This window comes from Gorilla gorilla, chromosome 18, assembly GCF_029281585.2.
Source record: "Gorilla gorilla gorilla isolate KB3781 chromosome 18, NHGRI_mGorGor1-v2.1_pri, whole genome shotgun sequence".
In the NCBI taxonomy this organism is placed as follows: domain Eukaryota; kingdom Metazoa; phylum Chordata; class Mammalia; order Primates; family Hominidae; genus Gorilla; species Gorilla gorilla.
The window spans coordinates 78,427,807-78,442,404 of NC_073242.2; the positions used below are offsets into that span (position 1 = coordinate 78,427,807).

General features: G+C 44.1%; 1 long non-coding RNA gene across 1 annotated transcript; it reads right to left on the reverse strand.

The window, feature by feature from the left end:
• Positions 1 to 57: 57 nt before the first annotated feature.
• Positions 58 to 14,574, reverse strand: LOC129527794 (uncharacterized). Its single transcript, XR_008672863.2, has 3 exons — positions 14,439 to 14,574; positions 1,270 to 1,316; positions 58 to 439 (listed from the first exon to the last, which is right to left on the reverse strand). It is a non-coding gene; the product is annotated as an uncharacterized lncRNA (long non-coding RNA).
• Between the last annotated feature and the right edge of the window lie 24 nt (positions 14,575 to 14,598).

The following is a 14,598-nucleotide window of genomic DNA, read 5'->3' on the forward strand; positions in this document are numbered from 1 at the left end:
TTTATCCCATTTTACGGAGGAGGAGAGGGAGGCAGAAAGGGTTTTATTGCTGTTGTTTCTGTACTTGTCAAAGATGCCCAGTGGCAGAGCTGGGATTCAAATCTTAGTGACTTGGCCCCCGAGTTCATGCACATGCCTGTTACACTCCATTAGCCCCTGTCAGAGGACAGAAAAGCTGGCCTCTTTTTTTGCAGGACTGCATAGACAAGATGCCTCTGGGGACAAGAACTGGCAAAACACCTATGTGAAGCTTTTCAAAGGGGCTGGCAGTTCCATCATGAGGGCCTTCCCCATTGGGCTAACTAGAAAGGGCTGTGGATTCGAGACCTGGGGACTTGCTTCAATTCTTGACCCTCCACTGATTGGCTGTGGCACCATTGCTTCCCTTCCCGGGCTGCAGTCTCTTCAGCTATGCAATGAGGAAAAGAATTCCAGTTTCCTGAGAAGCAAGAGAAATGGGGACTCTGTTCCCTGCCACTGGTGGGAACTCAGTCAGCAACTTCACCTCCTTGACACTTGATTTCTCCAGCTATCATGTGGGGATTATAATACCTCTTTTGCCAGTTCGTTGGGAGGATTAAATGAGAAAATACATAGAAACGTCTAGCATAGTGCCTGGTTGGCAGTGGATGAGACCACAGCACCCAAAAACCAGTATCAGCCTCGTATCACACCCCAGATGTTTCCTCCAGGGCCTGGCAGCCTTAATCCCAGCCCCAACCCTCACTCTCAACCTAACTCTCATATCCTAGGGTCAAACAACAAGAAAGCTGGGACACCTATGAGCAGGGGTCAGCTCAGCCTCCTCTCCCCACCTCTATGCACAAAGACTTCACACCCAGGGCTTTTTTTTCAAGGAGAGAATTGCAAGGCTGCTTCCGCAGGATGGCTTCCTATAAAACAGAAAGGCAGCCTCCGGCATCCCTTCCTGCAGTGTGCGCCACCATAAGAGGCCACTCCCTTGAGGGCAGCGGAGGATTGGGGGTTATTAGTACTTAAATTACAATGATTATAACCGGACTGGGACTTGTCAACCAGGCCGCCAGTATGGAGCAGGACTAGCTTAAGGTGGCCAGACTAAACCACCCCCGCTTGATCAAGTTGCCCAGAATCTGGGGTCAGTCACCCTCTGTCTACCCACTGGGCCAGACTTCTAGCCTACCAGGCTGGGCTTTCTCTAGGAGACTGGTAAAAGAAGGAAATGAGCCCTGAGTTATCATCCTGGAGCAGGACAAACCCTCCGAGAGCCTATGCCCAGCCCCAAAGCACCTCCTCATGGATTCTTGCCTCCTTGCTCCAGCTGTGGTGATGATGACCTGCAGGAGGAGGAACCAGGGTGAGGACATTGCCTGGACTTTGCTGAAGTTGTTTCTGTGCTTATCCCCCTGCACTGGTCCCCCTGGTCTGGCCTTCCCAGGGCCTTCATTCTGTGCATTTCAGCATCGCTCCCACCCTTGGCCATCATAGGCCCATGTGTTTGTCCATGTTCTGTATGAAGCACCTACTCTGTGCCTGGCACTTGGTAGAGATATCTCATTGGATGCCCACAGTTGCTCGGCATAGGGATTATTGACTTTATTTTACAGAACACAAAACTTAGCCCAGAAAGGTTAAGCATCCTGCCTGAGGGCACACAGCTTGCACATGGTGGATTTGCCTACAGAGCCTGTGCTCTTAACTCTGATGCTCTGTCATCATGCTATCATGTGCCTCGAGTTTCTGCAACTTTGCAAAGCCCTCGGTTGTCTCACGAGCACCTCCACAAGAGAAGCAAGGGTGATGTCAATGCCATTTTACAGATGAGGAAAATGAGGTCTATGAAAAACTGGCCTCCCTATAGTCATGAGATCAGGAGGCCCCAAGGAAAGGAACGGAGTCAGTGAATCCCCTGATGCCCAGCCTTGCACTCTGTCCACTGCCCTGCCTAGCCTCTCTGTAAATCCCTTATCCCAAAGGCCTCCCTCTCCCTTCTAGTCCCCCTGTGGAGTGCAAGAACAGGTGCACCAGAGAACTTTCCAGGTGTTCCCAACCCCTTAGCCTTTCCCTCTGTCCTGCAAGTGGCAAGCAGTGAAGTGTCAGGGTTTCACTAGCAATGAGACCTAGAAGGACCCTTAGCCTCAGTCAGCTCAGGTGTGCACTGGAGATAAACCCCCCACCCAATGAGAGCCTGGAAGGAGATGGGGCTTGAGCTCAGACAGGTGTGAGTGCAGCTGCGCCTCATAGTAACTGACAGCCTGGGTGAACATGTGTCTTGGAGCCTTGGGCTCCAAACCTATAAAATGGGGTAAGAATCTCTACTTCTCCAGATTAAAGATAGGGAGATACAACTTTGTCCTTGTAACAGTAAAGTGGGTGGGATTATTACCTAATCCAGGGGTCACAAACACAAATGTCTTCAAGGGACAAGCAGATTCCATAAATGGGTGAAGCTGGCCAGGTGGGATTATAGCAACAGGTAGCATCCCCACTGCTCAAGGGGGCCAGTGCTATCCAGGCCCAGTCATATCAGACTGTTTATTTACTTAAACAAATCAGAAATCTGAATGTGTGTGTGTGTGTGAATTCCCTGATTTCTAAAACACTTTGCAGGTTGAATAAAATACATGTGTGAGCTAAATATCACTTTAATATGGTTTGGCTGTGTCCCCACCCAAATCTCAGCTTGAATTGTAATAATCCCCATGTGTCAAGGGTGGGGCCAGGTGGAGATAATTGAATTATGGGGGTGGTTTCCCCCATACTATTCTCGTGGTAGTGACTATGTCTCACGAGATCTGATGTTTTTGCACGTGGGAGTTCCCCCCACCAGCTCTCTTGCCTGCCACCATCCATGTAAGACGTGACTTTGCTCCTCATTCATGTTCTGCCATGACTGTGAGGCCTCCCCAGCTATGCGGAACTGTGAGTCAATTAAACCTCTTTCCTTTATAAATTACCCAGTCTTGGGCATGTCTTTATAAGCGTGAGAACAAACTAATACAACTTGCACCAGTTTGCAACCCCTAATCGAATCCTTTTCACTTCATAGCAGAAGGGCAAGACTAAAGAGGGAACATAGCAAGCCCAAGGTCATCCAGTAAATGGACACAGAGCCCAATAGGCCTCATAGAATATCCCTGGCTCCTGGATCAGCCTGATTTCCACAGTTCCACATTGCTACTTGCCTGGTCTTTAACATCACCCTCGCAGGCATCCAGCCCCAAGGCATGTGCCCCCTGGGAAGCCAGTAGTCTCCTCAAGGGCCCTGCAGAGCCAAGGAAGGACATTTCTAGGGCAAAAGAGACTGCAGGGCTCTGAATATGTAAATCACAGCACACTCCACAGCACATCCATCCTGCGGCCTAATTGAGACATTTGCTTGGAATGTCCTAGAAAATAGGGCAGATGTGGCATTCCAAGAGTCAGAGCCACTCGCCTGAGATGCCCTGCTGAGACAGGGGGACCAATGGCTTTTCTCTGGAACTTAGACCAGCCGCAGGGAAGCCAGTTCTCACTAATAAGATTATATATTCTTTAGATGGTTTTTGTTTATTGCAATGATACTGGATATTAAAATGGCAGAAAGTAGGACAAAATAAAAACAAGACATCTGCCCCATCTCTTCAGGAATTGTGCAGCACCAAGGTGAAAAATCCTGTGGATTTCACCGCCATGAACACCCCAGGGCTGGAGATGTGTTCAGACCTTTCTCCACTTTCAAGGCCCCCTCATCCTTGAGGGATGACTGCTGCCTGACCCCTGTTTCTCAGACTCTTCTCTTGTGGAACCCCACTGGACTGGGGGCCAGGAGAACTGGGTTCAAGTCCTGAGTGTTCTTATTCCCAGCCTAGTAGACTTGAATAAGTAGCCTCCCCATCTCTGTGCTTCAGTTTCATCTGCAGTCACTTGGCCTGATGTGCCTCCTAGCTGTGGTGAGGGTTGAAAGAGGCAGAGATTGCAGATCGGCCTGAGCAGGATCACATGAGTTTTGTCCAAATAATAATAACAAAAATTAGCATGCCTTTTTTTTTTTTTTTTGCAACAAGTTCTCACCATTGCCCAGACTGGAGTGCAGTGTCACAATCATAGCTCACTATAACCTTGAACTCGTGGGTTCAGCCTCCTGCTTCAGCCTCCTGAGTAGCTGGGACTATCGGTGCACACCATCACACCCAGCTAATTTTTAATTTCTTGTATTTTTTTTTGTAGCTATAAGGGTTTCATTATGTTGCCCAGGCTGGCCTCAAAACTCCTGGCCTCAAGCAATTCTCCCACCTCAGCCTCCCAAAGTGCTGCTACTATAGGCATGCGTCATCGCTCTTGGCCAACATTTCTTTTCAAATTTGTTCCTGTTACAGTTTGGACATTTGTCCCTGCCAAATCTCAGGTTGAAATGTGATTTCCAATGTTTCACCTGGTGAAAGGTGTTTGGGTCATGGGGGTGGATCCCTCACGAATGGTTTGGTGCCACCCCTAAGTTAATGAGTGTGTTCTCACTCTATTAATTCACATGAGAGCTGGGTGTTTAAAAGAGCCTGACACCTCCTCCTCTCTGACTCTCCTTCTCTCATCACGGGACACACTGGTTTCCCCTTCTCCTTCTACCATGAATACAAGCTTCCTGAGGACTTACCAGAAGCCAAGCAGATGCCAGTGCCATGCTTCTTGTGCAGCCTGCAGAACTGTGAGCCAAATAAACCTCTTCATAAGTTACTCCACCTCAGGTATCCTTCATAACAACACAAAATGAACTAAGACAGTTTCCAACTAGTGTCACATACAAATCAAAATTTCTAGCTTCTCAAAAAAAAATCAGAAGATCTAGCCACACTGGGTTCACCTTCCCACATGGCCACAACAACCTGACACCAAGTGACAGCCACCCTTTTAGGAAGGGCATGTAATTGACAGTTCACTCCACTCCACACACTCCCTACTGCCTTATACTCAGCCAGCTTCACTCCTGTACATCACCTGCCTGACACTTGAATTTGAGACCCATGGCCAAGCACAATAGATATGAAAAGTCTTCATATTGCCAACCTCCAGCATCTTGCACCCCTTTCCCATGATTCTTCCCTTAGTGTGGGCTGCCCATGTGCACTGTGCCCTCTTTACCCTTGGGAGGTGAGCACACGTAGTGTGTCTAGGAAGTTGTATGCATGCCCATCTGAGGCTTCCTTCCCTTTTCCTGTGGTGTGCCCCTGGAAGGTTATACTCCACCATTTTATATCTTAATGCATGTGCCCAGGAAGTTGCTTCTCCCTGGTACCTGCATTCAATTAACACTTTACTGCAACAGAGGTGGGCCATCAAGAAATGGCCTCTCCCTAGTGCCAGCTGCCAATTTATCACTTTTAGAGACGCAATGTGATGATTGCCAAACCATCACCCAACATCCCTAGTGCGTTGGGGAGAGTCTGCTTCTGCCCCATTCATGCCTGTCTAACTATGTCTAACAGTACCAGATGACCATCTGGGGCATGGTGGGCCTGGCCTTTGGTATCTTTTAAAATAACAGAGAAAGGCCAAGTACAGTGGCTCATGCCTGTAATCCCAGCACTTTGGGAGGCTGAGATGGGTGGATCAGTGAATCACTTGAGGCCAGGAGTAAACAAATTAGCCGAGCATGGTAGCGCATGCTTGTAGACCCAGCTACTCAGGAGGCTGAGGTGGGAAGATCTCCTGAGCCCAGAAGTTCAAGGATGCAGTGAGTTATCATTGCACCACTGAATTCCAACCTGGGTGACAGAGCAAGACTCTGTCTCTAAAAGATGAAAGAAAGCTAATACTTCTTTGTATTTGCAAGAGTAGAATTCTGGTAACCCAATCCGCACCCCAGCCCCCGACAAGGCCTCCAGCTGCCTTCTGTGGAGACAGGGGCAAGGCTTCCAAGACATGTAGCTGCTGGTCTCTATTGCAGATTTGGGAAAGAGCAACCTCGGGTGAAGAAGCCTGAGAGTCACCCCCACGTCTTGTTCATTCACTCATTCATTCACTCGCTGGCTGTATGTGTGCCTGTTTATCATTGCCTCCCCTACCTACAGGCCTGCTGAATGGGAACAGACCATGTGACTGTGCCCTGCTGGCCTGAGCCCACCCCCACCACCCTTGACAAGATTGGGATAACAGCTGCCCCAAGGAAAATCAGGTCTGAGCCAAAGAGAGCGGACTGAGTCCTTGAGATTTCTTTCTTTTCAGGGAGTATTGGGGGAGGATTTGAACCAAGAAAAAATGCAATTTTTGGTGTCATCAAGTCCAAAGCTCATACCACTCGCAGTACAATAGCCAATAAGTCAAGAGACAAGGTCTTGGGGCAAGGAAAGTGACTTTATTTTAGAGAGCCAGCAAACCAAGAAGATGACAGACTTAAGATTAAAGACATCTTAAGCTCATATGAATTTGGGGTTCCTTTAATGTTATGGGAAGAGGGGAAGGAGAGGGTGGTGGTCAAAAGGTTACTGATGACCACAGATATCTGTGTACCAGCAAGGGTAACTTTCATTGTCCTTGGTTAGGTCACGATGCTCCTGTAAATCTTTAACACAACAGTATTAACCATGTGTACACCCTCCTTATCTTCTCAGGGGTTAGTTTTGGGAAAGGGCTATTGTCATCCTTGCTTTAAAGGTAAACTATGAGCTAAAATTCCTCCCTTACTTGGCTTGGCCTACATACAGAAGTAAGCAAAAGCAGGTAACCTAAAAGATAATCATCACATAAGGAGGGAGATTAGAAGCAAAATAGAGTTAGTCATGCTAGACCTCCTTTTCACTGTTACAGTGGTAGGCGCCTACGCTGAAATGTCTTGTAAAGAAAAGGATGTAGGTAAAATGATCTAGAAGACACTGATTGTGATACAGACAAAAGCAGAAAGCCAGAATACAAGGAGAGAAGGCACAACAGCTAGACAGACAGAGGGACAGGAATGAGAGGGATGTGGAGCCCTCAGCCTTGGCTCCCATCTGTTTTGTTTCTGGTTCTAGTACCCTGAGGCCCAGCTGTGTACCCTGGAGCCTTGAGTTGTAAGATTATCAGTAAAATTTCCCAGTAGACATTTTGGGTGTGGGCTTTCCAGCCCAGTTCACACGGTATCATTACTTCTATGTCTTTGTGGAAACTACCTTCCTTCTCAACAGAGAAACACTGTGTTGAGTTGTTAAGCAATAGCCTGCCCTCTCCTAGTGCTATTTTTACTTGGGCTAGTCTGAGTAGGTTTCTGTTCTCGGCTTCTAAAAATGCTTTGACTAGTACAGATATTGATACAGTGATTCATTCTAACCTTAACTCAATGATTGACGCCCTCACTGGTTTTATCTACTCAATGTTTCATTTGAATAATTCAGTCATTCATTTACACATTGATTTGCTATTTGTTTATTATAGCAAAAAATAGTTGTCAAGCACCTGCTATGTGGCAGACCCTGTGCTTGACACCCCAGGTGATGTGGAAATGAACCAGGTGTGGTCTTTACTCTCAAAGCCTCATGAATAATAGCATGAATGGAATGCAATTAAGTATAAGGTAGACATTAATAAATATCAATGTTGTTAAGTCAAGTTTAGCCTAAAGCTCCCTCCTTACATATTTTAAGTTTTGGCCTAAATGTTTTTCTGTACATCATGAACTGTAACAAATGGAAGAGTAAACAGACCGTAGCCTACACTTGTGCCAATTACTGAGTTTTGGCAATCAAATGTAGCCAACTGTTCAAACCATATTCAAATAAGGCAAATGCCAACCTATAACCAATCCAGCTGTTTCTGTATTTCTCTTCTGTTTTCTGTATGTTGCTTTCCTTCATCTGTTCATAAATCTTCTTCTGCCATGTGGCTGTGCTGGAGTCTTAGAGCCTACTCTGGCTTGGGAGGCCGCCTGATTCACAAATCCTTCATTGCTCAATTAAACTCTTTTAAATTTAATTCAGCTGAAGTTTTTCTTCTATCAATGTGCATTGTACATTCAGTAGAAGGAAAGGATTTCAGGATAAAAATTAGAAAATGTTTCTTGGAGAGACTAGGCCATAAAAGAGCTTCTACTTCAGTTTGAATTTGGAAATTAGAAAGAAGGAAAAATAAGAAAAGCCAGGGATATTTCTCAAGTTTAATAATAGCAGCCATTTGTGAAATGGGAGGGTATCTGAGAGATTAAAGAGCCCAGATCATTGGAAGAAAGTTTCTACTCTTGGAGACATAACTAACATCATGGTTTGACTTTGATGCCTTCTAAATACACCCTTATCCCACAAGGCCAGGAGCCCAGCAAAAGTGCCTTCTAGTCCCTGGGCCAAGCCACTCCAGACCCACTCTGCCTCTGCTTCCCATTGGGAAACTAACCTGGGCTTCTGTTTCCCTTCCACCACCAGTGTCTCTGAGGTGTTCTAGTCAGAAAAAATGTAATAAAGCTTTTCAGCCCAAGTTTAGTATCCTTTGAGGAAAGTGCATTTCTCTTTCAAAGTTGATTTGTTTGCATGAATGTTCAGGGAAAAAATAGACCTTGGAAGATAAACTTTCAGCCATGGAAAACTTTCAAAACAGAACTTGCCCCCCACAAGAACTGCAGAAATAGAGTCTAGACAGTTTTGATTATGCTGTTAGTTTTCAGTGGGGTTGTACCATTCCCGAAAAGACGTTTAGGACATTTGGGGGATTACTTTTGTAAGCCAAAAATACAATCCTAAGTCCCCCTAATTGACTGTACAGACCTCTCTGGGACAAGAGAAACCTGAAAAATTGAATTCCTGGCCTTGGTAAGAAGGAAGATTGAATACGCCTCAGTATAGTCCCTCCCTTATGGAATTTAGGCACAACTGACCAGAATTAACGTTAAAATAGAGATCCCAAGTTTCACAAAACAGATTCTTTGGCAATAAGATACCAAATTCCAGCCTGACACTGGTATAGCATCACATGACAGATAGAAGACCCTGAAGGAAATGAAACTATTTTATCCCAAGAGATTTTTCTTTGACATATTTTGAAATGGCCCTGCAAAGCCATCTTTTGTAGGGGAACGCTTGCATCTGTAAAGAACTTCCGTTAATGCAGCCAGGCCTATCCCTGATCTAGAAGAAATTAGCTAAGAGTCAGATACCTTTTAAGGTCTACAAGAGACATTTACCATCTATTCTCTCTGAAGCCTGCTACCTGGAGGCTTCATCTACATAACAAGAACCTTGGCTTCCACAACCCCCTTTATCTTAACTCAAGCATTTCTTTCTACTGACTTCAAGTCTTTAGCTTAACTCTTTCAACCTATTGCTAATTAGAAAATCCACCTGTGACCTGTAAGCACCACCCCACTCCACTTCAAGATGTCCCACCTGCCTGGTGAAACCCCGTCTCTACTAAAAATAAAAAAAATTAGCCGGGCATGGTGGTGGGTGCCTGTAGTCCCAGCTACTCAGGAGGCTGAGGCAGGAGAATGGCGTGAACCCAGGAGGCGGAGCTTGCAGTGAGCCAAGATCATGCCACTGCACACCAGCCTGGGTGACAGAGCAAGACTCCACCTCAAAAAAAAAAAAAAAAAAGATATCCCACCTGCCAGGCGTGGTGGCTCACACCTGTAATCTCAGCACTATAGCTGTAATCTCAGCACTGTGGGAGGCCGAGGTGGGCAGATCACGAGGTCAGAAGTTCAAGACCAGCCTGGCCAGCATGGTGAAACCCTGTCTCTACTAAAAATAAGGAAAATTAGCCAGGCATGGTGGCACACGCCTGTAGTCCCAGCTATTCAGGAGGCTGAGGCAGGATAATTGCTTGAACCCAGGAGGCAGAGGTTGCAGTGAGCCGAGATCGCACCACTTTACTCCAGCCTGGGTGACCAAGCGAGGCTCTGTCTCAAACAAAACAAACAAACAAAGAAATATATGTATATATATGTCCCACCTTTCTGGGCTGAACCATTATATATCTTACATATATTGATTTATGCCTTTGCCTATAACTTCTATCTTCCCAACCACCTCAGGCACATGTTCTGAGGATCTTTCGAGACTGTTTCCTGGGCCATGGTCACTCATACTGGCTCAGAATAAAACTCTTTAAATATACTACAGAGTTTTCTTTTTTTTGGTCAACACAACTGACCAGGATTAACATTAAAATACAGATCCTAAGACTCTATTTAGGGGAAAATCATAATCCAAATTTGCTACAATATTTTTTAATTGGCAAATAAAGTTGCATACATTAATAATAAACAATGTGATGATATATTGTGGAATGACTAAATTATTATCAATTATTTTAGTTGTGACCAGACATTATAATATTGAAATACACCCAAAAGGAGACTGTATTGTTAAAATTTTCTTTTTTATATTAGTTTAGAGGATTATAGCAATTTTTTAAAATGTATGTATGCAAATAAGTTAAGTTTTATATGGATTTCATTTCCAAATAGCAAAAAAGGTATTACAAAATATATTAAAACGGCATTGGCAAGGGACAGTGTCTATGGCCAAGCTCTCCCCAAAAAGCAACTATAAAGCTCCAAAAAATTGATCAAAACCATCATACAGCACTCCAGAAATCAACTGAAGGCATACAACAGTTGGAGCAACATTTATGCTTGAGAACTGCAGAAATCTGGGTAACGACAGTGAGAATCTCTGGCATTCTAGCCTAAGGCTGCTCCCATCTCCTGCTCCTAGCTAAGTCAGTAGGGAGGCTCCTCCAGGGTGGGGCACACTGGGAGGTGAGGCAGTTTCTCTGCTGCAGTTAAAGGGAGCTTATTTGACTTAGAGCACTGGCCAACATCCACTCTTGGCAGCCATGTTGGTTTAAGTAAAAGTTGCCAAGGCAGAAAAGCAGGAGGGCCAAAAGGTCCTTTAGACTGAGGTTGCAGTCATGACTGGGGTAAATGTTTCTGGCTAAAGCTGCATGGTTGCATAGCAGAAACCAGAAAGGGCCCAGTCTAGCCAGACTCTGCTGGCCAACTCTGAGGCTACACAGATATGCAGAGGAGATGAGAAAGAGCCCAGTAGAAAGCAAAAAATAGAGAAAGCATGAAAATGGACTGAAGTTTGAATGTGTTCCTATGGTAGGCTGCTTCTAAAATGGCTCCTATAAATGCTGTCCTCAGTATTAGCACCCTGCGTCATCCCCTCATGTTGGGTGAAGCTGACATAGTGACTTGCTTCCAAAAAATCACACGCTAATATGGCAAAAATGGTGGATGTCATTTCCAAGGTTAGACTGACTTCTGCCTTGCTCTCACTCTCTCTCTGGTTCTTCCCCCTTCCTGTGCTGATGAAGCAAGCTGCATGTCATGAGCTCTCCTATGAAGAGGCACATGTTACAAGGAACAAAGGGTTTCTTGTGACAAAGAAGTGATGTTCTCTGTTCAATGGCCTGCAAGGAACCCAATCCTGCCATCAATCACATGAGGGGTGTGGAGGCAGATCCTTCCCCAGTCAAACCTTCAGATGACTGCAACCTGGCCACCACCTTGATTGTTGCCTGGGCCAGAGAACCCAGCTAATGCACACCCAGATTCCCGACCCACAAAAACTGTAAAATCTTTCTCTTGTTTTAAGCCACCAAACTTTGAGATAACATTAAACAGCAATAAGATAACTGATACAGCTCCCATACTCACATGTAGATTCATCGGCAGATGTCAGATGACTTTACTTGTTTAAGGTGGTTCAGCACAATCTCTGTCCAATTAGATATGCAGACTCAGAGATAATGCTTAGGAAGCTAGCCTTAAATATTTTTAAAAAGCAAGAATGTAAGAAATTTCATCAGAAATTTCAGCAGCTTCACACAACAGAGAAGACAAGATTCCCAGATAGCAATTTCATGATTCACAATAAACCATGGAGTGGGGGAAATCAGAATCCAAAGTTGCTGTAATTTTTTTAATTGGCAAATAAAACTGAATATATTAGTGGTGTACAACATACATGATACATTATGGAACAGCTACAACAAGATAATTAACATATTCATTACATAGCAATTAACATATCCATTACAATATTTTCAATGTCCAATTTTCAACAGAAAATTACAAGATATGCAAAGAAACAGGAAAGTGTGACACATACTGAGGAAAATAGCAGATAGTAGAACTTGTCTCTGCGTTTCCCTAGATTCTGTATTTAGCAAAGATTTCAAATAGCTACTCTAAATATGTTCAAAGAACAGTTTAAATTTGTAAATAAAATTATGATAATAAACAATCAACAGAGAAAGATTCTAAATAAGGAGATAGAAATTATAAGGAAAGAAATAGAAATTCTGGTGTTGAAAAGCATAAATTACAATTTTACTGTGAAGATCTATTACAACAGATTATATATGGCAGAGGAAGAGATCAATGAACTCGAAGATAGAGTGATAGAAAGTATCTATCTGAGGAAGACAGAGAAAAAAAATGATTGAAGTAAAAGGAACAGAACCATAGGAGCCAGTGGGACAACATCAAGCCAACAGATGTATAATGAGAAAACCAGAAGTAGAAAATAAAAAGGAAGGAGCAGAAAACATATGGAAAAACCAGTGGCCAAAAACTTTCAGAATTTGACTTAAAAAAAATTAAATACACATCCAAAATGTTCAATAAACCTCAAGTAGGATAAATATGTAGAGATCCACACCTAGACAAATCATAGGCAAGCAGTCAGAAGACAGAAAGAAATAGAAAAACAAGCAAGAGAAAAATGACTTATTACTACAAGAGGCAACAATGCAATTAACAACTGGCTTCCCATATAAAACAATAGAGGGCAAAAAGCAATCAAATGACCTATACAAAGTGTTGAAAAAACCGTTAACCAAGAGTTCCATTATCCAGAAAATCTTTCTTCAAGAATGAAGGTAAAATAAAGACATTACCATATAAACAAAGACAAAATAATTCATTATTTCTAAAATCTTACAAATATATTGCAAAATTAATAAATCCAGATGCAAAATATCACATGCATATTATTTTGTTTATATTTAACTCAATAACAGGAAGAAAAGTTTGAAATTGGATAATAAGGCCGGACACGGTGGCTCACGCCTGTAATCCCAGCACTTTGTGAGGCCGAGACAGGTGGATCACGAGGTCAGGAGTTCAAGACCAGTCTGGCCAACATGGTGAAACCCCGTCTCTACTAAAAATACAAAAATTACAGTGCGCCTGTAATCCCAGCTACTCAGGAGGCTGAGGCAGGAGAATCGCTTGAACCTGGGGGCCGGAGGTTGCAGTGAGCCAACTCTAGCCTGGGTGACAGAGTGAGACTCTGTCTCAAAAAAAAAAAGAAATTGGATGATAACATGATGTTTACCCTTGGAGGGTGGTAATAACTACCAGGGGCTGTATGGAAGATTCTGGGGTACTTGTTACATAGATATCTTCATTTGTGATTCTGGCACATTTTTGTATACATAATTTCCTTCAATAGAAGTTTACTAGAGCAAAAAAGGGAAGCCTGACCATGCCACTCCCTCCCCTTTTTTTGAATTCCTTTATTGTTTTCCTTTTGCTCCCTTTCCCTTCCCAGTCTGAGCAGAACCTGTGGCCACCAAGTTCCTGGATGGCCTGGCCTCTGGCCACCTCTGTACCATTGCCTCTTTCCCTCTGGTACTCTAGTCACCCTTGCCTTCTGTTGTTAGTGCCATGCCTCCCACTTGTCACAGGGCCTTTGCACAGGCATATTTCTCTGGTCCAAAGCCCTTGTCTTAAGCCACTTGGGCCTATGACAAAATACCACAAAGTGGGTAGCTTATAAACAACAAACATTCATTTATCACATTTTTGAGGCCTAGGAAATCCAAAATTAAGGCTCTGACAGATTCCGTGTCTGCTGAACCCATTTCCTGGTGACACCTTCTCACTACATCTCCACATGGTGGAGCTCTCTCTAGTCTCTTCTGCAAGGGCACCAATTCCAATCATGAGAGAACTGCTCTCATGACCTAATTACCTCCCAAGACCCCACCTTTTAATGCCATCACCTTGGGGGTTAGGATTTCAACACATGAATTTTGGAGGGACAGAAATGTCCAGACCATAACAGCCCTGTTGAAGTCTATTTATCCTTTAGCTCAGAGCTCAAAGGTGGCCTACCCACCACCCCATCCAAGTCTAGTACCATTGATATGGCCTTTCATAGAACTACATTCCTTTCTTTGAGAGCACTCATCTTCACTTGTCATTATGAATTCATACGGTAATTATCTGCCCTGTCTTTTCCACTAGCCCATATGTCTTAGGAGGTTTGCCTATGTTTTTCTCCTGCATTGTATCCCCAGCACCATTCCCAATACTAAGTAGGTGCCTGATAACCACATGTTGGATGAATAAATGAATATAGACGAATTGGGCTTATAAAAAGCTTTCTTCTAATTAGAGTACACTATAGAAAGACAGGATGCCAAACTAAAGAATTTAGATTTCTTTTAGATAGGCAACAAGGAGCCATTGAAGGTTTTTGAGAAAGGAAGATGCGTGGACTGACCTTTATTTTATTAAGATCTCTGTGGAGGTAGAGGTGGAGAGGCTGCAAGGAGGCTGTGGTAGAGTCCAGAGGAGACATAGCGCCTGAAGAGGGGTAGTGGCCACATGGAGAACAGTGGGAGGTGGCCAATGTCCGCCTCCACTCTGACCTCAGGGCCAGC